At 41.3% G+C, this 23,574-nt stretch overlaps 1 pseudogene across 1 annotated transcript; it reads right to left on the minus strand.

Annotated features, from left to right (window-relative positions):
* Positions 1 to 16,504: 16,504 nt before the first annotated feature.
* On the minus strand, positions 16,505 to 17,683 carry LOC308240104 (SERPINE1 mRNA-binding protein 1-like; annotated as a pseudogene). Its single transcript has one exon. The product of its transcript is annotated as an SERPINE1 mRNA-binding protein 1-like (transcript).
* Between the last annotated feature and the right edge of the window lie 5,891 nt (positions 17,684 to 23,574).

A 23,574-nucleotide genomic window follows, 5' to 3' on the forward strand; every position in this document is an offset into this window, starting at 1 on the left:
CCTTAGTTTTTAGTTTCCCCATCTTAAAATGAGTGAGGGTTAACTAATGCTTTTATATCTAGGCCTTACTGAGAGAGGCACACAGCTAGTAGTTTTTACAGGAGCTTCAGTTTTTTTTTAACTATATGCTGGAGTAGAATACAGGGATCTGAATGAGGCTGAGTGAAAGCAATGAAAAAACATAGTGGAGACAGACTCTGAAGGCTTCCTACTGGCTTGGAAACAGATACATACTCCAAGTGTAGAGGTCTTATTTCTAATGTAATAAAACTGACCCCAATATCGGGGTAGGGGAAGTTCTCATACAAAGTTAATGAGGATCTGAGACTGGAACCCAGGTCTTCTGACTACAAGTCCAGTGCTTTCTACCAGCCCATACTACCTCATTGAGTTGGTTGTGTTGCATCCAGGGCAATTAAAAATAAACAAAAAATTACAAGCTCAGTTGTATGTTATAAGTATAGTTAAGTTGCAATGTGGGCCAGAGTGTTTGCAGCTGAACATTATAAAGGGAGAAATTCCAGAGCTTTGAGGGTAGAGTAGGATCCTCCTCAGACTCCATTTGGGGGTATTAGAGATTTCCTTGGGCCTGAGCCCCAACATGAATGGGGGCTAAGGTCATGGTTATCTCCACTTTCCTTCCTTCTAATTGCTTCCTATTCATACTGTCTGTCCTCTCATCTCCTCTTACAAGCATATGACTAGCCCACCCATTTCTGGTCATAAACAAAGATTACCAATCCTTGTTAGTTTACCTCAATTTTTCATTACCCTTCATAGTAACTTTCAAAGGAGCAAAACATCTCACAAACCACTTTTGCATTTACTTTTAATTTCATGCTGTTTGAGATTGATTTTGTGATCTTCCAGAGCGCTCTGGTGGGAAAAGGAGATACTTAAAGTATAGCTTCTTCCTTTTTAGAAAAGGACGTGGCTTATACCATATAGGCAATTTCTCACTCATTACTATACTTACCAACACCTTTTATTCTTTGGGTTGGTTCACATGGTCTTCAAGCATTGGTGCTTCTTCCCTGCAGGTGGAGCAGGTGCTGTTTTTGGAAGATGGGGGATATCAGGAGTTTAGTTCTGTACATGTTGAGTTTCAAAGGTCTATTCAATATCTGAATGGATATGTTAAAAAGGCAATTGGATTTATGAGTCTGTAATTTGAGAAACAGTTGCGGCTGGAGATGTAATTTGGGAGTTGTCAGCAAGCCAATGACATTTTGAGCCATCAGAATTGATGAGATAAATTAGAGAGTAAAGGTAGATAGAAAAGAGAGTTCCATGAAAGTTCTCAGGCATCAGTTTATCAAGGAGCTGGGAAGCATTTGAGGTTCATCTCTAGAGAGAAGCAGCTTTGTTCTTTTCCTCTGATTGATATTATTTCATTTCTAAGTGTGGTGCAGTAGATAGTGAAGCCACTGTTTCATTGTATACCTTGTGTAAATCACCCACATTGTCTGGATCTCAGTTTGTTATTTGTATAATGAGAGGGTTGGATGAGGGGATGTGATCTAGAATGGTTTATCATCTCTATTTGTGGAATTGCCAAAAGCCTGCTACCTGTTTGGATGACAAGCATGTGAAGAGACTTTCTAAAGTGACAAGTCCTATGCAAATAATAATCGACACTGTTATTGTTATGCCCCTTTTATTTGTGAACTGTGGCTTAAAAATCATCGACCTAGGGAGTCAGCACATGTAGGTTTCTCTTTTGACTCTGGCTAAGTCATTATATGATCTTGGATATGACCCTTACCTTCTCTGGTCCTCAGTTTTCACATCTACAAATGAGGGGCTTTGTTTTCTGCCAGTTATTTTCAATGTATTTAAAGGTGGAGAAACTCATTTATTTACTTAATTTAAAGAATAGTTTACTGATTTTTAGATAGAAAGGAAGGTAGAAGAGAGGGACATCGATATGAGAGGGTAACATTGATTTGTTGCCTCCTGCATGCCTCCTACTGGGGATTGAGCCCACAACTCGGGCATGTGCCCTGGCCTGGAATCAAACCAACAACCTTTTGCTGTACAGGACAATGCCCAACCAACTCAACCAGGATGGAAGAGAAACTCATTTAAAGAAGAAATCAGTTTAGCTTTTCTGAGAAAGCAGGTTGAGTAGGGGGTGAGGCTCAGGTCACCTCAGAGGCATCTCTTGAGCTACTTCTAGAACTTCAGGACACCAACGAATGAAGTTTGATCCTCAGTTAACTGAGGTTTCAAGGCCCTTCCAGTTTGAACATTCTATAATTTAAGGGTTCCCTTGGCATCAGTATAAAGTCCAGAGGTCAGAAAACTGTGTAAAGGGTTAGATAGTAAGTATTTTAGGCTTTGTAAGCCACTATGGTCTCTGTCTTTTCCTCTTCTTCCTACTTTCTTCTTCTTCCTCCTCCTCCTCCTCTTCCTCCTTCCCCATTTAAAATGTAAAAACCATTCTTAGCTCATGGACAGTACAAAAATAGGCCATGGATAAAATCCTACATGTGGATCATAGGTTGCTAACTCCTAGAAAATCTGGTGTGACTTCAGCACAGTGGGAGGACTGTAGATTATCCTACATCCCCATAAAACCTGTGTACTGCCTGCAATTTCTAGACTGCTCTTGGTTGGATGTGGTGAGGGTGGGAGAAGGTGCAGATCATAGGTGGAACCTGAGGCTCAGGCCCATCTGGGGTGCTGCTTGAAGCAAACCAGCTTCCCTTCCCTCACAATCCCCTTGTCTGAGATGGGCCATTCCATGTGCATACAGCCTCAGGGAAGGCACAGCTAGTAATAGTGGCCCAAGCTGACTAAAGTCCAAGAGGGGTGACTATTTGTTCCAGACACAGCTGGGACAGGATGGGGGAAAAGAGGATCATCTAAACATCAGAGTCCTGGCAGAGATAAGGAGAGGCCTTATTGGGATCATATGTCTCTGCAGAGTAATAACACTGCCACCTGGTCATGAGCATTTTAGCTTTGGAGAATCCAAAGGGATTTTCCAGACAGCATTTATTTCATATTCTCTGCACCCTTGGGAATGAGAAAAGACGGGGAGGAGGTTTAGCTGTAGTAATAAAAAAATAATTCTGGCTTAGGAGTCAGGAGCCATAACTTAGTCAATTATTTGTGAGGTAACCTTGGACAAGTCTCTTCCTTGCTCTGGGCCTATTTCCCTCATTTGTTAAGTGGTGGGATTGAACCAGATCAATGGTTCTCAAAGTGTGATCCCTGGATGAGCAGTAGCAGTATCACCTGGGAACTTGTTAGAAATGCCAAATCTCAAGTTTTATTTCAGAACTAGCAAATCAGACGCTTTAGGGGTGGGGCACAGAAATGTGTGTTTTAGGAAGCCTTCCAGGCAAGGAGAACCAAGGCCTTTCCAGCTTTGTTCTTTATACATTTTAAATTGTGTTCTACATATTTCAGGGGTAATGGTAGTGACAATAATAATGATAATGATGATGCTTCTGTTGACTTCAAGCCATACTTAAACAGCCAGGTTCATCCCCCAAACCAGGACTTGTTACCTCACCCCTTATCTCCTATGGAGTTTGTCTCAGGGTCTGTAAGAGAGAGATACCCTCAGGAATTTATACACTGTGCAGGTAATTTAGGTAAGGTAAGCTGTTCCAGATGGTTGATGGAGAAAAAGAAATCACAAGATGACTATTTTGAAGAGCTAGAAATAGTGGTGCCACCAGTATTAGAGATTTGTGTGGGGGAAAGCTCACTATCGACGGGGGACTGCAGCATTGGAAAGGATGCCTAGTATTATTAGTAGTGAGGTCTTGAAAGATGGAAAGCATTTAAACACTTTCCAGGAAGGTGGGATGACATTATAAGGGATGTATATGAAAGAGAGACACAAAGAGAAAAAAAGCATATGACCTCAGCTTGTTATAGCATTAAAACTGAAATGATTCTTATGTATTCCCATGGTTCTGGGTGATTCCTGTGTGCTAGTTGTAACACTAGACATTTACTTCCCATTCTGGACAACATATTTTTAGAAAAGTAATATGAATGGTATGAGGAACTAGACTCTTTTCTAAAATATAAAAATTATACTTTAATTTAGTAACAAATTAATTTTAATATAATTTCCAAGTGATCTAAACGCTACAGATATTCTGGATGAATCAATGATTTATATAAGGTGACCCAGAATGTTAATGTGACTGGAACCCAGTTCTTCTGACTTCTAGTACAGTGTGTTTTCCTTCTAATATGTATTTGATTTGAGGCTTCTAGAATGGAGCAGTTTGGCCAAAATACAGTTTAAAAATTATGTGTTTGAGGTACATCTGGGAGACTAGGGCAAGACTAAAGAGAACTTAGAGTGCCAAGCTAAATCTTTTGAATTTTCTCCTATAAGAAATGGAATACTGTTGAAGGTTCTGGAGCTGTGGTGTGACATCACCTATAATTTATAAATGTTACTCAAATGGTTTAGTGCAGCAATACATGGTGAATTGGAGTGCAAGAGTACTTTTAGGGAGCAAAACAACTAAGAAGTAGCCCTAAATGTAGGTAGGTTGAGAATGCCACAGATCTGCCCCCATTCCCATGCCATGGGTACATTTGGATTTTTAATGGAAAAAATGATTTAGCTGCCTAAACCTCCCAGCTTTTCTTCTGGGGTTTCAGCCATTAGTTATGGGGATGTTTGGAAGCTGGAGGTTTCCTGGCTCTGGAACATAACACTGTGAGGTCTCCCTGCACTCAGATCAGCCTTTGCTAAACTCAGTGCTGCTCTCTGATTTTATATTGTGTTCTGATTTCTATGTATTATGAGCCAGGGATCCAGAGTTTAAGGGGTACTTTGCTTTTCCTTTAATTCCTCTCTCAAAGTCCCAGGCCCAGAAAGGCTACCTGAACGTGTCATGGTGCCAGTTTCATGACCAGGTCAGCTCTAGATACTAGCTACAAGCTTCATAGTTTACAGCTTCTAAAACTCACTCATACCCATTATCTCATTTAGTTCTCATAAGAGCTTTGTGAGGTGAGCAGGACTTATTATACTTATAACTTAATGGGATGAAACTGAAGGTCAGAGTTGGGGAAGTGACTTTTTATGCAGCCAGGAGTGGCACAGCCCAATTTTTCTGCCTTTCAGGCAATATTCCATTCTTTCAAATGTGTTGTGTGGGTTGTGATGCTCATTTTTATGCTACTAAAAAACCTCTCAAACCTCAGAGCATACTGAAAACCCTCTATGATCTCATACAGGGCCCAGGCTGGGGTGTAGAAAGATACAGAAAGCCAGGAAACCAAATCTCTCTTCATTACAGATTAGGGCCTCTCCCTCAATACTATACTGTCTGCCTTGCATGTACTAAAAAACCTACATGGGAAAATTGTTGGCTGTATGGCTGTCTGTACCCACTCATGGCCTTGTACCCTCCCCCCTGTCTGATACAAATGATATTCTGGCTGAGAATGTGTCACCTTTGCTTGCTGATAACCATGTTTCCTTTTTGCTCTCTCTCCTTATCCTGGGTTGCTGGAACAAAGGCACAGCCAAGGAGCTCCCTTTCTCTTAGATGCCACAAGGGGTGAAACTCACAACCCCAGATCTTCCTTGGACAATACAAAAAGCCCGTTGACTGAGAGACCAGGTCACCACTACACATAGACAGCCTTTAAATATGGATGGCACAAGCTCTTTCACTAAAGCTGCTTTGGCCAGACCTTTCCAGGACTCTGACTGGGTCCTCAGTGTGAGCCAAAGGCAACAACAACTAGAGTAGCATCAGTCTAGTTTCATAGTTCATTCAATGTCATGCTGTCTAGATTTTCATTATGAATGTTCCTGAGACTCAAACGCACAGGGAATTGGATTGATTTCAACTGGAAAATATTCCTGCCATCTAAATGTTCTCTGGAATAACCTGTTTACATCTGTCATGGGGCGGTCCCTTTTCTGTAGAACATGGCTTTTCCAAGGGATCTGGACGAGAAAAGGAGGAGGGGACCAGATTCTGTACTCCCCTCACCAAGTGGGGCTAGCACTTGCATTTTTCAAGCTGAAATTGGGTCTCTAGGGTTGGGGTCATGGGTGAGGTAAAGATTTGATGGAACAGGCCCCTGCTGGGTGGATCCCTGGTTGCAGCTGGTTGCATTTCTTTAACTGACTGGCTTCCAATAGGAAGAAGTCATCTTCTGATGGAGAAACATGTTCTTTTGGATAGAAACTCTAGTTGGCTGGAGAGCAGGAGATCTGAGTTTAGGTTTTGGCTCAGTCATCAACTTGCATTGTGGCTTTATGCAAGTTAGTCATCACCTCTCTCTGTTTAAAGTGGAGCTACTAATACCTGCTGATGACATATATGGAGTAAGAACAAGGTATGGGGGCCATTGATGAATATGCTGAGGGAAATTAAGGAACACTAGGAATTTTTATCTCCTCTAGACTCATGGAACCAAACTAGTTGTTCTTCTTTCCTTTCCCCACTGTCCCATGATGTTAATAGAATTGCAGGGTATGGGAAAGTCTCCCAGGATTTAGACAGTCATAGGGCCAATGGAAGAATGGTGTTATAAAGAGTAACATAATCCAATATGAAAGTGGAGATACCATAATATCTTTAAAAATATTTTTAATCCTCACCCAAGGATATGCTTTTATTGATGTTTAGAGAGAGGAGGAAGGGGAGAAAGAGATGACAGAGAGAGAAGAGAGAGAGAGAGAGAGATCAGTTGCCTCCTGTATGTGCCCTGACCACAGGACAAACCCACAACCTAGGTATATGCCCTGACCTGGAATCGATCCTACCACCTTTTGGTGTATGGGTGATGACACTCCAACCAACTGAGCCATCCAGCCAGGGAACACCATAAGATCTTATCAAGGAGATACTGATAGTTGGAAGCAAAGTCCTGTAATAATGGGAAACAAGATGTTAGGATCATGGATGAGACATGGGGTTCCAGGCAGGTGGAGTGCCAAAGAAAAATTTTATTGTTTTTTACCATTATATGCCAGACTGGTACTAGTGCTACTACAAAAACTGCCTTCATTGGCTTCCTTGATGGTCAGACCCTTGACTTAGCTTTGCTATCTTTAAACCTCTTATATCCTGTAGATCAGGTTGGTACTTGGGCTGCATATACCTGGGAGGGGGTGTCAGAGAATGCAGAGAACAAGGAATCTCTCCCTGGCAACAGAGCTCTCTTTGGTTTTACCTGTGCTCTACTGCTCCTATCTCTAACTTACTGGCTTCCTAAGATCCAGATATGTGCTGTCCAACATGGTAGCCACTAGCCAGATTAATAGCCCTGCATTGCTCAGGACAAGGCCTAAATAAAAGTATGGATGATTTGGAGGTAGCTCAGCTCTGCTACAGACCTTAGGGCTCATAACCTCTTGAGAGGAGAATAAGTACTATTTCTTTACAAGAGTTCTTGTATATGGAGCATTTAGAAAAAGGAAAGAAAATCTGGGAACGTCTGACATTTAGAAAAAGGAAAGAAAATCTGGGAACTAGGCATCTTACCATCTGTTGATCCTACACTTGAATTGTCAGTGAGCCTACTCTTGATTCCAATAATTACAGGCTGTTGTTGTTCCTTGTGATTAAGCCCCTAAACCCATGGGTTATCCTCTGGCCTCCTGTTTCATAGCCTTTTGTACCTTAGAAAGAACATTCACAGTCATTAATTTGAGTATCCCTTATATGGAGGAGGCAAGTATATCAGGAATTATTATATTCATTTGTCACAAAAAGAAACAGATTTGACTCAACAAAGTGAAATGATGGACAAGGGCCTCTAGTTATAAGTGATAGTGCCTGGCTGGGAAAAGGAAAAAATATTAGGCAGCAAGCATTCTTGACTCCTTTCTTTTCATTTTCAGTCAACTGAAAAATCTGGATGATTTTCTTCCTTACCTCTTTCTTGATCAGTCTATTTTTCTCTATCATCGTTATTATCACTATAGCCTAAGTTCTCCAGTCTATCCTCCAGCCAGCCTATCTTCCACATAGCTGTTAGATTAGTCTTTCTAATGTGGTAAGCTGGTGATGACCGTCTCCCTATGGAGAGTGTTTAAAACCCTTTCCAGTGGCTTTTAGGATAAAGAGCAAGCTTTTAAATCTAGTCTACATAGGTCTATATGATCTCTAAGCCATAGCTCTCCATTATCTCTATCTTTTCCCCTTCCTTCCTTGAATTCTATTATTCAATAACTTTAAAATTATTCATGTCTTTGAAGATTCTGGCTCTAGTCTGTGCATATGCTATTCCCTTTGCCTGCTACTCCATTACCCTTCTCTGTATTGATAAATTCTGTAATGGAGGCCAATACAGCAAGAAGCTAGTATGATCAAAATACTGAATTTGAACCCTATTCATGGAGCATCTGCAGAGGATAGGTTGGGGCTGCCTCCCTCAGAACATAGTTGTGAGGATCAGACTGAGGTTTTGTGTCATTATACTAATGCTCTCCATTTTGTAAGGCATTGCAGTTAACAGATCACTTTTACATCTTCTACTGTATTTGAAACTTAGAACTTCCCTATTCATTAGACAAGGAAACAGGCTAAAAGACATGGTGTCACTTGTTAAAGATCACATGGAGTTAGGACTTAATGGTATAGGTTTCCCAACTCTGAAAAACAGTACCTAATTATATTGTGCTTATTATAATTTTCTGGGGAGAGAGGCTGTTCCTCACAGACATATGTATGTTACAGGATAGGTAGTAGAACATTCAGGCTGTAGACTGCTTGTAAACTATGCATGAGTTTTTTACTTTCTTTGCTTTGTGAGGTATAGCTGCTAGTTGTTCAATATTGGTTCTCTCTTCCTCTATACCATAATACTAGAAATTGAGCTGGACACAAACAAGCCTGCCCAATTAAAGATTATAGTTCTAAGTTTCCCTTGCAGCTAGGTGTGACCATATGACTAGGTTCTGTCCAATGGAACTACCTGGTATTGTACACAACTTCTGGGTTGTGTCTTTTACTTAATTTTTTCTTCTTTCTCCTGACTGGAACCAGATGCGATGGTAGGATATATTCTATGGCCTCTATCTTGGACAATGAGTTGGAAGCTGCATGTTGAAAATTTATTCTCAACACTATTAAGACAACACACTATTTTTTATTTTTTATTTATTGATTAAGGTATTACATAAGTGTCTTTATCCCCCCATTGCTTCCCCACACCCCCACTCTTTCTCTCACCCCCTGGTGTCTGTGTCCATTGGTTAGGCTTATATGCATGCATACAAGTCCTTTGGTTGATCTCTTCCCTTTACGCCCACCCTCCCCTAACTTCCCTCAGAGGTTTGATGGTCTAATCGATGCTTTCTTCTCTCTGGATCTGTTTTTGATCATGACTTTATGTTGTTCATTATATTCCACAAATGAGAGAGATCATGTGATATTTATCTTTCTCTGACTGGCTTACTTCGCTTAGCATAATGCTTTCCAGCTCCATCCATGCTGTTGCAAATGGTAAGAATTCATTTTATTTTATTTTTTTACCTCAGTGTAGTATTCCATAGTGTAGATGTACCACAGTTTTTTAATCCACTCATCTGCTGATGGGCACTTAGGCTGTTTCCAAATCTTAGCTATGGTAAATTGTGTTGCTGTGAACACGGGGGTGCATATATCCTGTCTGATTGGTGTTTCTGGTTTCTTGGGATATAGCCCTAGAAGTAAGATTACTGGGTCAAATGGGAGTTCCATTTTTAGTTTTTTGAGGAAACTCCATACTGTTCTCCATAGTGGCTACACCAGTCTGCATTCCCACCAGTAGTGCACGAGGGTTCCTTTTCCTCCACATCCTTGCCAGCACTTGTCATTTGTTCATTTGTTGATGACAGCCATTCCAACAGGTGTGAGATGGAACCTCATTGTCATTTTGATTTGCATATGGCGGATGATTAGTGATGTTGAGCATGTTTTCATATGTCTCTTTGCCTTCCTTATGTCTTCCTTCAAAAAGTAACGATTTAGTTCCGTAGCCCATTTTTTGATTGGGTTGTTTATCTTCCTTTTGTAGCCCATTTTTTTATTGGGTTGTTTATCTTCCTTTTGTTAAGTTGTATGAGTTCCCTGAAAATGTTGGAGATTAAAACCTTATTAGTGATAACACTGGCAAATATGTTCTCCAATGCAGTGGGCTTTCTTGTTGTTTTGTTGATGGTTTCTTTTGCTGTACAGAAGCTTTTTATTTTGATGTAGTCAAAATTTATCTTTAGTTTCCATTGCCCTAGGAGCTGTATTGGTGAAGAAATTGCTTCAGCATATGTCTGAGATATTGCTGCCTGTGGATTCCTCTAATATTTTTATGGTTTCCAATCTTCTGTTTAAGTCCTTTATCCATTTTGAGTTTATTTTTGTGTATGGTATAAATTGGTGGTCTAGTTTCATTTTTTTGCACGTATCTGTCCATTTTTCCCAACACCATTTATTGAAGAGACTTTCTTGAATCCATTGTATGTTCATGCTTCCTTTGTCAAATATTAATTGAGCATAGTGGTTTGGGTCAATTTCTGGGTTCTCTATTCTATTCAATTGATCTATATGTCTGTTCTTGTGCCAGTACCAGGCAGTTTTGAGAACAGTGGCTTTGGAATACAGCTTGATATTTGGCATTGGGATCCCTCCTACTTTGTTCTTCTTTCTCAGGATTGGTGCAGCTATTCAGGGTCGTTTTTCATTCCAGATGAATTTTTGGAGAGTTTTTTCTAGGTCTGTAAAATATGGCATTGGTATTTTAATGGGGAGTGCATTTTATGTATAGATTGCTTTGGGTAGTATAGACATTTTAATGATGTTGATTCTACCAATCCATGAACACGGTATGTTCTGCCATCTGTTTATATCTTCCTATATCTCTTTTTTCAGTGTCCTCTACTTTTCTGAGTACAGATCTTTTATCTCCTTAGTTAAGTTTATTCCAAGGTATCTTATTTTTTTTGGTTCAATGGCAAATGGGATTTTTTTTTTAGTCTCTCCTTCTGTAAGTTCACTATTGGTGTATAGAAATGGCATTGATTTTTTGGCATTAATTTTGTGTCCTGCTACATTGCCGAATTCATTTATTAAGTCTAGTTATTTTTTGATGAAGTCGTTAGGGTTTTTTATGTACAGTATCATGTCATCTGCAAATAATGACAGTTTTACATCTTCTTTTCCAATTTGGATGCCTTTTATTTCTTCTTCTTGTGTAATTGCTATGGCTAGCACGTCCAGAGCTATGTCGAACAGTTGTGGTGAAAGAGGGCATCCCTATCTCATTCCTGTTCTTAGCTGAAATGGTTTTAGTTTTTGCCCATTGAGTATGATGTTGGCTGTAGGTTTGTCATATAAGGCTTTTATTATGTTGAGGTATGATCCCTCTATTCCAATTTTGCTGAGGGTTTTTATCAAGAAAGGGTGTTGGATTTTGTCAAATGCTTTTTCTGCATCAATTGCTATGAGTATTTGATTTTTATCTCTCAGTTTGTTTATGTGATGCATCACGTTTACTGATTTGTGGATATTGTACCATCCTTTCATCCCCGAGATAAATCCCACTTGGTCATGGTGTATGATCTTTCTGATGTAATGCTGGATCTGATTTGCTTGAATTTTGTTGAGGATTTTGGCACCTATGTGCATGAGGGATATTGGCCTGTAATTCTCTTTCATTGTGTTGTCTTTATCTGGTTTTGGTATTAGGGTGATGCTGGCTTCATAGAATGAGCTTGGAAGTGTTCCTTCCTCTTGATTTTTTTTTTTGAATAGTCTGAGGAGGATAGGTTTTAGTTCTTTCTTGAGTGTTTGGTAAAACTCACCTATAAAGCTGTCTCGCCCCCGGGCTTTGGTTTTCTGGAAGCTTTTTGAGGACTCCTTCAATTTCTTCCATAGTTATTGGCCTATGGAGATTTTTAGAATCTTCCTGATTGAGTTTTGGAAGGTTGTACTTTTCTAGGAATATGTCCTTGTCCTCCAGGTTTTCTAGTTGGTTAGAATAGAGTTGTCCATAGTAGTTTTTAACAATCCTTTGTATTTCTGTGGGATCTGTTGTTATTTTGCCTCTTTTATTTCTGATTTTGTTTATTTGGGTCCTCTCTCTTTGCTTCTTGGTGAGCCTGGCTAGAGGTTCATCAATCTTGTTTATCCTTTCAAAGAACCAGCTCTTGGTTTTATTGATCTTTTGTATTGTTTTTTTGGTCTCTATGTCATTTATCTCCGCCCTGATCTTTATTATCTCCTTCCTACTGCTCACTCCGGGCTTTTCTTGTTGCTCTCTTTCTAATTCTTTGAGTTGTAGAATTAGATGATTTATTACCATTTTTTTCTTGTTTTTTTGAGATAGGCCTGTAAAGCTATAAACTTCCTTCTCAGGACTGCTTTCATTGTGTCCCATAGATTTTGGATTGTTGTGTTTTTATTTTCATTAGTTTCCAGGATGTTTTTAATTTCTTCTTTGATCTCTTTGGTAACCCAATCTTTGTTTAATAGCATGCTATTCTGCTTCTGTTTGAATTTTTTGATTGTTTTTATTGTAGTTGATTTCTATTTTTATGCCATTGTGATCTGAGTTGATGCTTGATATGATTTCAATCTTCTTAAATTTGGAGAGACTTTGCCTGTGATCCAATATATGGTCAACTTTTGAAAATGTCCTATGTCCACCTAAGAAGAATATATATTCCATGGATTTGGGGTGAAATGTTCTGAAGATGTCAATTATGTCCATCTGATTTAGTGAGTCATTTAGGGTTGATGTTTCCTTTCTGTTTTTTTGCCTAGAGGATTTATCCAGTGATGTTAGTGGGGTATTAAAGTGCCTTACTATGATTGTATTATTGCCTATCTCTCCCTTGATATCTTCCAGGAGTTTTTTTTTAATGTATTTGGGTGCTCCTGCATTGGGTGGGTATATGTTTATCAGGGTTATATCCTCTTATTGTATCTATCCCTTTAGTATTATGAAGTGGCCTTCCTTATCTCTTGTTATGGCCTTCACTTTGAGGTCTATTTGGTCAGATATAAGTATTGCGACCCCAGTATTTATTTTTTTAATTTCAATTTGTCTGAATGTTATTTTTCCATCCCTTCACTTTGAGTGTGTGTGAGTCCATTGTTCTGAGGTGGGTGTCTTGTAGACAGCATATATATGGGTCATGTATTTTTATCCATTTAGTCACTTTATGTCTTTTGATTGGAGCATTTAGTCCATTTACGTTTAAAGTTATTATTGATAGGTACTTGTTTCTAGCCATTTTTATTTTTTGTGCCCGTGTTCCTCCTTCCCTTTTTATTTCTTCTTTTAAACTAGTTCCTTTAACATTTCTTGCATTGCTGGCTTGGTAGTGATAAACTCCCTTAGACTTTTTATTTTTTGTCTGTGAAGCTCCTGATTTCCCCTTCAATTTTGAATGATAGCCTTGCTGGGTAGAGTATTCTTGGATTCAGTCACTTGCTTTGCATCACTTTGTAAATTTAATTCATTCCTTTTTGGCCTGATGTGTTTCTGTTCAGAAATCATTTGATAATCTAATGGGAGATCCCTTGTACATAACTTTCTGTCTCTCTTTCTGCAATCATAATTATAATGCATCTTGGGATAGGTCTTTTCAGGTTTATCTTTTTTGGGACTCTCTGTGCTAGTGTGACCTATTTCTTCCCCAAATCAGGGAAGTTTTCTGACATTATTTCTTCAAATAGGTTTTCTAAGCCTTGTTCCTCTTCCTGTCATTCTGGCACCCCTATTATTCATATGTTGCTTCGTTTCATGTTTTCTCAAAGCTCCCTCAAGCTCTCCTCCTGTCTTTTAATTTTTTTCTCCAATTGCAGTTCAGTTTTGGTGTGTTTTACTTCCCTGTCTTCTAATTCACCAATTCGGTCCCCCATTTCTCCTAGTCTATGGTTGAAACTTTCCACGGTGTGTTTTATTGCAGCTATATCACTCTTTATTACTTCTTGATTTTTACATAAGTTTTTGTTTTTTTCATCCATCCAGTTTATGAACTGTATGATGCTTATTCTGAATTCTTTTTCTGACATATTGCATGCCTCCGTTTCACTTAGCTGCTTTTCTGGCGATTCCTCCTTTTCTTTCCTTTGGTGGTTTCTTTGCACATTTTTGTTCTCACCGAATAATCTCGTTGTCAAGTAGTGCAGGGGCTGCTTCTTGAGTTGTAATGGCTCTTCAGTGACCACTTCTCCTCAGGCAGCCATGGCAGTGGCTTCTCCCCAGTTGGCGGCAGCTCTTCTGGTTGGCACTGTTTGTAGCAGTGGTGGCTCCTCTGGCTGGCTGGGGTAGGCTGCTTGCGCAGCTGCTGCTCCTCAGATCAGGGCTGGTTGCTCATGGGGCTGCTGTTCCTCAAACCGGAGCATGCTGCTCACGTAGCTGCTGCTCATGTGTCACAGTGCACTGCACTAAAGCGTTGGGCTGGTCAGAGGGGAGCATGTTTCAGAACTCACAGGAGCCTGCACATGGGGTGGCTGGAGTATTGGTATCCATGGGACCACAGCCAGTGTAGCAGGTCCCTGAGGGGGGGTGGCCGTAGAGTCCCAGGTGTTACCTGAGGGCACCCTGGATGGAGGTGAGGCTGGTCTCCCAGTCACAGCAGCTCTCCCCTTCAAAAAGGCAAGGCCTCTGGGGAAGAGCTGGTCACTCGGGGACTATTTGCAACAGTAGCAGAGGCTGCCAGGTTAGGCGAGCCTGGTTATCTTGCCCCCAAAGGTCCTACTGTGACACACACACACACACACACACACACACACACACACACCATATGACCACACACTCCTCTTTTGCTCCCTCACTCACTCACGCTCTCTCCCTCACTGCTACCTTCTTCATGCCTCTGTAGTTGGGGCTGGAGTGTTATTGACCCATTCATGGATGGAGTCTCCTCTCCAGGTGTCTGGTTATGTGGCTCCCTCTCTAGCACATTGGCCAAACAGGATAAAATTCACCTTGACAAGACATGCACAAAAGGAACAAAACACGAATGTACTCACGACACCGATAACCCCAATATAAGTGACAACCAGAGAAAAGGAAATTAAGGGAGAGAAAAGAGAGCACAAATGATATCAAAGAGAGAGAAAAAAAATGGTATGAGAGGAAAGAAAAAGAAGAAAAAGGGAAAAATGTATATATGGGGAGAAAACACCAGAGAACAAACAGATAAACCAAAACATACAAACACCAAATACCCAGTAAAGAGGTTGGGGGAAGAGTCTTATATACAGAAAGTAAGGTTAAGAATTGGATGAATATGGGGAGCACTTCAGTTCAGTATAGAGAAGGTAGAAAGAGGAGGAGTGAGTAAGAAGAAAGAGAAGAAAATAATAATAATAATAATAATAATAATAATAATACATTTTAAAAATAATTGATTAAAAATAGGATAAAATATAATAAATTAGAATGATGAAAAAATAATGCAAAAAGAAATAGAATAAAGAAACAAGTGGAAAAAAGGAAAAACAAAGAAAAAAGAAAAAAGAGATAACAAAATAATACTAAAATAAAATACAATAAAAATGAAAAAGTGAAGTGTCATTCCTTTGGCTGGTTTAAGATCCCACTCTTCTGTACTGCCTGCGGCTTCTCAGTTTCCTGTTGCTGGGTCTAAAGGCCTCTCTTTAGGCTAGTCCCTGAGGGCTTTCAGGGACTACTCAGGTTTTTTTGTATCCTTTGTGACACTCAGGGTGTAGTCTGGGTGTGGCTGTATTGGTTGCCTGGAGACTTCAGGGAGGGACTATCTCTTCAGGAGAAAATGGCTACCTAGATCCCATGCATCAGGTATGACTCAGCGCCAGACTTGCGGCCACCTCCCTTGGACCCTCTCCTCACCCCAGCCTCTCCTCAGACTCCACAAGTCTGCACCTCCACCTGCACCTCAGCCACGGGTGAGTGACTGTACTTGAAAGGTCCTATGAACTAGGTTCAGTGAACAAAAACAAAGACCAAAAAGAGGAGAAAGAGCTGTGCCACTTTGAGCCCCTCTCCTCCCGGCACCTGTGGCCTCTGCAGCTGTCCAGATTGCCCCCTGTTGGCTCAGTCTCTCGTCACTGTGGACCCTTATCTAGAATCTCCTGCCACTAGCAGTTGTGCAGACCTCCTTTCCACAGTCACACACTAGGATTGTTCCAAGGGATGCGGCCTCTGTGCCATGCGGTTTCCCCCTGACTCTCTGGGCTCAGAGGTCTCGCAGTTCTCTCCAGCCCAGGTCCCTGATTTTACCATTCTCTAGCTGTGAATAGTTTCACCAGCTGTGTCTACTTTTCCAATTCGGGGTGGATGTTATTTTATTTAGTTGCTCATTCTATCTGCTCCGGGACAAGGCTCAGGACACGTCTGTCTATTCCTCTGCCATTTTCTCTCTCGGGAAGTTCATTTTCAAAACAGATAAAATTCAGACTGTATGTGTGAATGGTATGAATGACAGTCTTTTTTTTTTTAATTTCTTAGACGGTTGGGATCCTTAAGCATGCAAAACCTCAGAGAAGTAGGGTCCACAAAGGAACCAGGGTTGTCTTATGGCATCTAGTTAATCCAGAGCTGGGAATGCCTCTGGTTAATCTACCTCAGGAGCAGAAGCACTTGACTTGTTAGTCTGCTGCCTCGGTTTGGATGTTCCGCATGCCCACGGCCACCTCGTCTTCCCCTGCCATCATGTCTTGGGCGACCAAGGTCTCCAAAATTGATCTCCAGCTGAGACATTATATAATTTGCTGGCTTCTGGAAATGATGGCCCATAACTGAATCTTCAGCATAAGCCTCTTCACCCTTTGACTTATGAAGAACAAATCTCTTCTTCCACTGACCATCAATACCTTCATTTGGTTTTTGGATATTAATTTCTACTTTTGCCTGGTCTTTATTTTGGGTAGCCTTCTATCATCCAAAGTCATTTCTTTTGGACCCTCTTCCTTTACTTCTTCAACTTTGTTTTCCTTATTTTTAGTGTCTGCAACTGGATGTTCTTCACCTTCAGGTGTTTCCTCAGTCACATTTGGTTGCTCCAAGTCAGTTAATTCATCTTTGACAGTTCCCCAGTTGTGAGATCCACTATCTCCACATTTGTCTTCATGCTTCAGGCCACTGTAATGTGAGAAAGATCTATCACTTACACTATGCTTATTACATTTGCCACAAGAATCAAATCCATCTCCTTGGCCCATTCCATGTCTACCTCATCCTCGACCTTTTCCAAGACCACCACGGCTTCGGATAGGCTGGTCAATAATCGGTCTATCAACTTAAAATTCTCCTTCTTCACCTTTTTCTTCAAGTGGCTTTTCAAATCATCATTCACGAGGTGATTGCTGTTCTGGTCTCCTATCAATTATTTTCCCTTCATCCTGAAGTTGTTGATCCCATTTTCTTCTAACATGTGTTATTCCTTCTTTCTTAAGCACCACCAGTGGTGGCTGCATCTCCTCTTTCTTATCAGCCACACCTACGTTGGAAGGCAGAGGTTTATTGTGTTCTTTCTGGGACTCTTTACTCAGCTGTTTGCCTGCCACATTGGAGTTGGTCTGGGCTGTGGCTGAGCTGCACTCCCGTCCTGAGGGCCTCCAAAACCATCCCCCACCCTCGTTGACTTCTTTGTTCTTATTCTCTTCTGCTTTCAATGCCTGAAGGGGTCTGATTTGTCATCAAATAACTGGACGAATCAGTTGGTGACCACGCAGCAGCCAAAGCCTTTCTGTAAATGCCCAGGCATGATGGTGACTCTGCGGTGCATTCCTCCAATGGATTGCAATGGGCCATGTGGAGCCAAGAGCATATGCTTCAGCTCTTCCCACAAGATTCACATCTAGGTTCTTACCTCTGCTTTTCTATCACTTAGCTGGATACCTTGATGCTTTGGTTTCTTTATCCATAAAAGGGAAACAATATTAATACCTGCCCCATGCAGTTTGAGGACTGTCTGAGATAATTCATATACTGCATATAGCAAAGATTCCCAAAATTTCTTAGTTTTCTGTGCCCTTAATGTGTCACTAATTGTTTTTGCAGCACCCCTGAGCTAAAAGAAATACTTAACACTTCTGTTTACTAGTATTAAGTAATTGTGTACAAAAATTTAATAGTTTATATCACATCCTGTTATCTCTGTTGTTTCCCTCAAAAATTAAAAATATCTTACAATACCCCTGTGAGTTGGCTATGGTACCCTGGAGTGTCTTGGTGCATAGTTTGGGAATAGAATATTGCCAGACATATATTTAGTGCTAAGTACCTGGTATTTATTATTATTGTCAAATATCTGCAATTACTATTAGAAGGAACCTGAGTACCAAAGAGGATGCTGATTTAGTACTTTGACTCAGATGTTGAATATCTCTGACTAAGGATGATTCCCTTTTGGTAGTAATCCCTTCTAGTTGCAGGTTTCTTCTAAATCAACATCAATTCACCCAAGCCTGGGAGAAGAGAGTGATTTCTAAGTGCATTGACAAGAAAACATCATTCTAGAATCACTGACTTTTCTAGTTTTACACCTGATAAGATTTTCCCAATCCTCCACTCTCAGTCATCAGCCAAAAGTTACTCTTTCAGAGAGATTTTTGTATGTTAGATAAAAAATACTTCCCACTCTCTCTGTCGGGCCTTTCTCACTATTCTTTGCCTCCCCTTTCCTCTTCTTCATCTCTCCATGTTCCTCTCAGCCAGTGTCTGAAACCTGGCCCCTGCCCCACTATGATGAAGGGAGGCTGGCTACTTAATTAAAGAAAAATGCTTGGTTGAACTCTGTTTTGACTCTCAGCTTGGCTGGTGAGCCAGCAAGAACAGTGGATACTTAGCTCATTGCTGCATTCCTCCTCCCTCTCCCCTAAGGAAGCAGAGGAAAAACAGGACCCATCTTTATACTGCTTACAAGAGACTTATTTAAAATTGGAAGACCCATACATACAGAAAGTGAGGGATGGAAAAAGATATTCCATGCATACAGAAACAAAAAGAAAGCTGGGGTAGCAATACTCATATCAGACAAAATAGACTTTCAAACAAAGAAAAAAGACAAAGAAGGGCATTACATAATTTTAAAAGGCTAAATCTAATCCATCTAATAAAAGAGTAATATGCAAATTAACCATCACTCTGCTACACCCACAAGCCACGCCCACCAGCCAATCAAAAGCGAGTATGCAAATAAACCCAACCAAGATGGCTGTGGCCATGGAGCTAGCAGGAGGCTTGGGTTTCCTCAGTAATGGAGGAAGCCAAGCTTTCAGCACACCCTGGCTGGCCTAGGCCTCCACTCAAGGCTACGAAGTTTCAATTATAGAAGATAAATAAATCCCAGCAAAAATGGCGGCAGCCACAGAGCTGGAGAGAACAGGTTTGAGTTGCCCTGGCGATGGAGAAAGCCAAGTTTCTGCAGCCCTGGCCTGCCTTGGCCTCCGCTTAAGGCTACAAATTTTCAATTATAGGAGACAAATAAATCCCAACAAAAATGGCTGTGGCCACGGAGCAAGCAGGAGTCTTGGCTCCACTCAAGGCTACAAAGTTTCAATTATAGAAGATAAATAAATCCCAGATACCAGGGCCTCCGCTTGGGTCTCCGGGGAGCGTGGCTGGCCTGCAAACCACCACAGGCCCCTCACCCAGGCCACCCCACAACCCAAGGGAACCCCCACCCTGATCTGGAACACCCTTCAGGGCAAACCAGCTGGCCCATACCTGTCCACCAGGTCTCTATCCTATCTAATAAAGAGTAATATGCAAATTGACCATCACTCCAACACACAAGATGGCTGCCCCCATGTGGTCAAAGATGGCTTCCCCCATGTGGACACAAGATGGCCAGCAGGAGAGGGCAGTTGGGGGTGATCAAGCCCGCAGGGGAGAGCAGTTAGGGGTGACCAGGCCGGCAGAAGAGGGAAGTTCGTGGCAACCGGGCCTGCAGGGAAGGGCAGTTAGGGTTGACCAGGCCTGCAGGGGAGGGCAGTTAGGGGCAAACAGGCTTGCAGGGGAGCAGTTAGGCATCAATCAGGCTGTCAGGGGAGTGGTTAGGGGGTGACCAGGCTGTCAGGCAGAAGCGGTTAGAGGCAATCAGGAAGACAGGCAGGCGAGCAGTTTGGAGCCAGCAGTCCTGGATTGTGAGAGGGATGTCCGACTGCCCATTTAGGCCCAATCCTACCAGGATCGGGCCTAAACAGGCAGTTGGACATCCCTCGAGGTGTCCCAGATTGGAGAGGGTGCAGACTGGGCTGAGGGACACACCCCCCGTGCATGAATTTCATGCACCGGGCCTCTAGTAAGAGGATATAATGACAAATATCTATATACTCAACATATGAGCACCTAAATATATAAAGAAAATATTAATTTTTATAAAAGGAGAAATTCATAGTAATCTATAATAATAAAAGCATAATATGCTAATTAGACCAGATGTCCTTCTGGATGTCCTTCCATATGACCTTCCAGACGAAGCCTGGGCTCCGTGTCCTGGGTGCCAGAGGGAAGGTGGTGCCAGCAGCCAGGGAATGAAAGGCCTACTCTTGCATGAATTTCGTGCATCGGGCCTCTAGTACCATAACAGTAGAGGATTTAAATTCACATGCACATCAAGGGATAGATCATCCTGACAGATAATAAGGAAATAATTATCTTCAAAATCACATTATATCAGGTTGACTTGATAGACATGCATAGAAATTTAATCCAAAAACTGAAAAGTGCATTTTTAAGTGCACATGGAACATTCTCCAGGATAGGTCACATATTAGGCCACAAAACAAGCCTCAATACATTCAAGAAGATTGAAATCATATCAAGCTTCTTTTATGACCACAATGACATGAAACTAGAAATTGACTGTAGGAAGAAAAGTGAAAAACAAAATAAAACAAAACACAAATACGTGGAGACCAAACAGCACGTCCTTAAACAACCAATGGATCAAAGAGCAAATAAGTTTAAACAGAGAGAATTCAGAAGGTGGCTCGTGGACTTGGGCATGATTAAGAGGCTAAGAAGAGTGGAGGTGAATCTCTCAGCAATTGAGGCCCATGGGAGGTCTATAACATTTTTCTAGAGTCTAGAGCTGACTTTAGTTCTATTTCATTGTTTTGATTCACTGAAGGGAAATCTGATGTTTGAGGATTGAAAAGGAATGAAATAGCAGAACTGTCTATGCATTGTTGATTCTGGGCCTCCTTCATGCTGGCCAGCCAAGGTCAGGAGCAGTTGGCTGGTTTTTAGCCCCGACCAGCAGCATTTGCTTTGGCTGTTGGGGGAAAGAGCACTTTGTGGAAAGCCAGCCCTCTCAGCCAAGGGCCTATTTTTGCCTTGAATCTGTTGAGTCCAGACTGAAGACTGGGTCCAGGATCAACAGAGGCCATGGAAAATGGGACTGGATGCTTGGAACAAAAATTGTGGGCTTTCTCTTCCTGACAAGGGCATTCATCCATGAGTTCATGAAGGCAGGAATGATGGTGATCCAGTGTCTTTATGATACCGGAGCCAGAAAGAGCTAGCTGCTATTTGCATGGTCCTTATAGCTAAGGACTTGCTGGAATAGTATATCACTAGGTTTCACCTCTTCCAAGACTATCAAGTTTAGAAAGGTGATGTGTGGCTATAGCTGAGACAGTTACCAAAGTGCCTGACTTATCCTAAATAGGGGCCTCTCCACACAGAGGGACCACTAGTTCATTGAATCAATGTCCTTACCAACCAATCAGATACCATGGGAACACAGGAAGGTATTACTTAGGATCTCTTTCTTCTAGGAACTCAAGGTCTTTCTGGGGAAATAGGCCATTTTCACACAAAAATATTTCACTATTAGACATGGTAGAGTGAGGACCACATGAGTGACACAAAGAAGTGCTCTAAGAGTTCAGAGGAGGGCAAGAGCCCTGGGAGAGATGGTTGAGTTGGGTCCTGAAAAGTGAGTAAGAATCAGATAAAGAAAGATGTGATGAGAGTCCTCTTATGCTCCTAAGGTAGAAATCCTTTGAAAGAGACTCAATATATTTATTTGATTTATTGTACTATCCTGGCTTCCACTTAGATTGTGTTCAGTCTGGGATACCTATATTGAGATGTTTCTGAACCCCAGTGACCTGAATGACCTAAAATTGTCAGATCACTGCAACTTGTCCAGAGCTGGAATAGAACTAGGGAGATGTCTGGAAGCATGAATCATCTTCCTGAAGTCCTTCTTTCACCCTGTCACTCAACCCTATCCCAATTTGAAACCGAATAGTGGCTCTTCCATTGCTTTCAGGATGGCCAAGTATTTGGTATTCAAGGCCTTTCACACTTTGTTCTCAACCTTCTTTTCCAGCTGTTCTCTTATCCTTTTTGGAGACTCCCCGAAATTCCATACAAGCTAAATCTACTCCTTATCCTTTAAGGCCAAGAAAAGTAGCTTAACATTTGTGAACTCAGAGGACTTTGGCACCAGTCCACTCCATCTCTTTGAGAATTTGGGATTCTTGCCCTAACTGGTTTGGCTCAGTGGATAGAACCTCAGCCTGTGGACTGAAGGGTCCCAGGTTCTATTCTGGTCAAGGGCATGTACCTGGGTTGCGGGCACATCCCCAGTGGGAGGTGTGCAGGAGGCAGCTGATGGATGTTTCTCTCTCATTGATGTTTCTAACTCTCTATCCCTCTCCTTTCCACTCTGTAAAAAATCAATAAAATATATTTTAAAAAAAGAGAGAGAATTTGGGATTCTTTGTGAGGTCTCTAAACACCCTTTCATATCTAGCATTCCCATTACATTCATACATAAGCAGAGTCTTATTAAAAACTGATTCTTTGTGTTGGCGAGGATGCGGAGAAAAAGGAACCCTCGTGCACTGCTGGTGGGAATGCAGACTGGTGCAGCCACTGTGGAGAACAGTATGGAGTTTCCTCAAAAAACTGAAAATGGAACTCCCATTTGACCCAGTAATCCCACTCCTAGGAATATATCCTAAGAAACCAGAAACACCAATCAGAAAGGATATATGCACCCCTATGTTCATAGCAGCACAATTTACAATAGCTAAGATTTGGAAACAGCCTAGGTGCCCGTCAGCAGATGACTGGATCAGAAAACCATGGTACATCTACACAATGGAATACTATGCTGCCATAAAAAAGAAGGAATTACTACCATTTGTAGACACCTGGATGGAATTAGAGAACATTATGCTAAGTGAAATAAGCCAGTCAATGAAAGAAAAATACCACATGATCTCACTCATTTAGGGATAATGAAAAACATTATAAACTGATGAACCAAAAGATAGTTACAGAGGCAGTAAAGCATCAAACAGAGTGTCTAATTACAGCGGTAAGGTTAGGGAGAGGTGGGGGAAATAAGAGATCAACTGAAGGACTTGTATGCATGCATATAAGAGTAACCAACGGATGCAAAACATTGGGGGGTGAGGGCAGGTATGGGAGTGGGGTGTGGGGGGGGCAATGGTAAGATATGTACACATATAATACCTTAATAAAAAATTTGAAAAAAAAAACAAACTGATTCTTTGTTGCTCTAGACCAGTGATCAACAAACTTCTATAAAGTGGCAGATAGTATTTTAGGCTCTGAGAGCCATAGGTCTTTGATTGAGCCATTCAACTCTGCTGCAGTAGCAGGAAAATA

Source organism: Plecotus auritus, assembly GCF_963455305.1.
Source record: "Plecotus auritus genome assembly, chromosome: X".
Classification (NCBI taxonomy): domain Eukaryota; kingdom Metazoa; phylum Chordata; class Mammalia; order Chiroptera; family Vespertilionidae; genus Plecotus; species Plecotus auritus.